Raw genomic sequence first — 2,738 nt, forward strand, 5'->3', positions numbered from 1 at the left:
TACATATTTTGCGTTGAATTTAGCGTAGATCTTAAATAAAACTCAACACATTCAACGCCACTCTTATATATTTTGCGTTGAATTTAGCGTAGATCTTACATATTTTGCATTGAATTTGCGTAGGTCTTACATATTTTGCGTTGAATTTAGCGTAGATCTTACATAAATTCAACGCATTCAACGCCAGTCTTACATATTTTGCGTTGAACTTAGCCTGGGTCTTACATATTTTGCGTTGAGTTTAGCGTAGATCTTACATAAATTCAACGCATTCAACGCCAATCTTATATATTTTGCGTTGAATTTAGCGTAGATCTTACATATTTTGTGTTGATTTTAGCATAGATCTTACATAAATTTAACGCCAATCTCACATATTTTGCGTTGAGGTTAGCGTAGATCTTACATATTTTGCGTTGAATTTAGCGTAGAACTTACATATTTTGCATTGATTTAGCGTAGATCTTACATATTTTGCGTTGAATTTAGTGTAGATCTTACATAAATTCAACGCATTCAACGCCAATCTTATTTATTTTGTGGTGAATATACCGTAGATCTTACATATTTTTATGTTGAATTTAGCAGAGATCTTACATGAATTCGACGCCAATCTCACATATTTTTGCGTTGAGATTAGCGTAGATCTTTCAAATTTTGCGTTAAATTTAGCGTAGAACTTACATATTTTGCGTTGAATTTAGCGTATATCTTACAAATTTTGCGTTCAATTTAGCGTAGGTCTTCAAGTTTTGCGTTGAATTTAGCGTTGATCTTACATATTTTGCGTTGAATTTAGCGTAGATCTTATATATTTTGTGTTGAATTTAGCGTAGATCTTACATATTTTGCATTGAATTTGCGTAGGTCTTACATAATTTGCGTTGAATTTAGCGTAGATCTTACATAAAGTCAACGCATTCAACGCCAGTCTTACATATTTTGCGTTGAATTTAGCCTGGGTCTTACATATTTTGCGTTGAATTTAGCGTAGATCTTACATAAATTCAACGCATTCAACGCCAATCTTATATATTTTGCGTTGAATTTAGCGTAGATCTTACATATTTTGCTTTGAATTTAGTGTAGATCTTACATAAGTTCAACGCATTCAACGCCAATCTTATTTATTTTTGTGTTGAATTTACCGTATATCTCACATATTTTTATGTTGAATTTAGCAGAGATCTTACATGAATTCGACGCCAATCTCACATATTTTGCGTTGAGATTAGCGTATATCTTACATATTTTGCGTTGAATTTAGCGTAGATCTTGCATATTTTGCGTTGAATTTAGCGTAGATCTTACATATTTTGCGTTGAATTTAGCGTAGATCTTTTATAAATTCAACGCATTCAACGCCAATCTTACATATTTTGAGTTGAATTTAGCGTAGGTCTTACAAATTTTGCGTTGAATTTACCGTAGATCTAACATATTTTGCGTTGAATTTAGCGTAGAACTTACATATTTTGCATTGAATTTAGCGTAGATCTTACATATTTTGCGTTGAATTTAGCGTAGATCATAAATAAATTCAACACATTCAACGCCAATCTTATATATTTTTGCGTTGAATTTAGCGTAGATCTTACATATTTTGCATTGAATTTGCGTAGGTCTTACATAATTTTGCGTTGAATTTAGCGTAGATCTTACATAAATTCAACGCATTCAACGCCAGTCTTACATATTTTTGCGTTGATTTAGCCTGGGTCTTACATATTTTGCGTTGAATTTAGCGTAGATCTTACATAAATTCAACGCATTCAACGCCAATCTTATATATTTTGCGTTGAATTTAGCGTAGATCTTACATATTTTGTGTTGAATTTAGCATAGATCTTACATAAATTTAACGCAATCTCAACATATTTTGCGTTGAGGTTAGCGTAGATCTTACATATTTTGCGTTGAATTTAGCGTAGAACTTACATATTTTGCATTGAATTTAGCGTAGATCTTACATATTTTGCGTTGAATTTAGTGTAGATCTTACATAAGTTCAACGCATTCAACGCCAATCTTATTTATTTTGTGTTGAATTTACCGTATATCTCACATATTTTATGTTGAATTTAGCAGAGATCTTACATGAATTCGACGCCAATCTCACATATTTTGCGTTGAGATTAGCGTAGATCTTACATATTTTGCGTTGAATTTAGCGTAGAACTTACATATTTTGCATTGAATTTGGCGTAGATCTTACATATTTTGCGTTGAATTTAGCGTAGATCTTAAATAAATTCAACATATTCAACGCCAATCTTATATATTTTGCGTTGAATTTAGCGTAGATCTTACATATTTTGCGTTGACTTTAGCGTAGATCTTACGTAAATTCAACGCCAATCTCACTTATTTTGCGTTGAGATTAGCGTAGATCTAACATATTTTACGTTGAATTTAGCGTAGATTTACATAAATTCAACGCCAATCTCACATATTTTGTCTTGAGTTTAGCGTAGATTTTACATATTTTGCGTTGAATTTGGCGTAGATCTTACATATTTTGCGTTGAATTTAGCGTAGATCTTACATAAACTCAATGCATTCAACGCCAATCTTACATTATTCTCCTTGAATTTAACGCAGATCTTGCATATTTTGCGTTGAATTTAGCGTAGATCTTACGTAATTTTGCGTTGAAATTAGCGTAGATCTTACATAAATTTAACGCCAATCTCACATATTTTGCGTTGAATTTAGCGTAGATCTTACATATTTTGCAT

This window comes from Convolutriloba macropyga, chromosome 12 (genome assembly GCF_964194025.1).
Source record: "Convolutriloba macropyga chromosome 12, txConMacr16.3, whole genome shotgun sequence".
Lineage (NCBI taxonomy): Eukaryota > Metazoa > Xenacoelomorpha > Acoela > Convolutidae > Convolutriloba > Convolutriloba macropyga.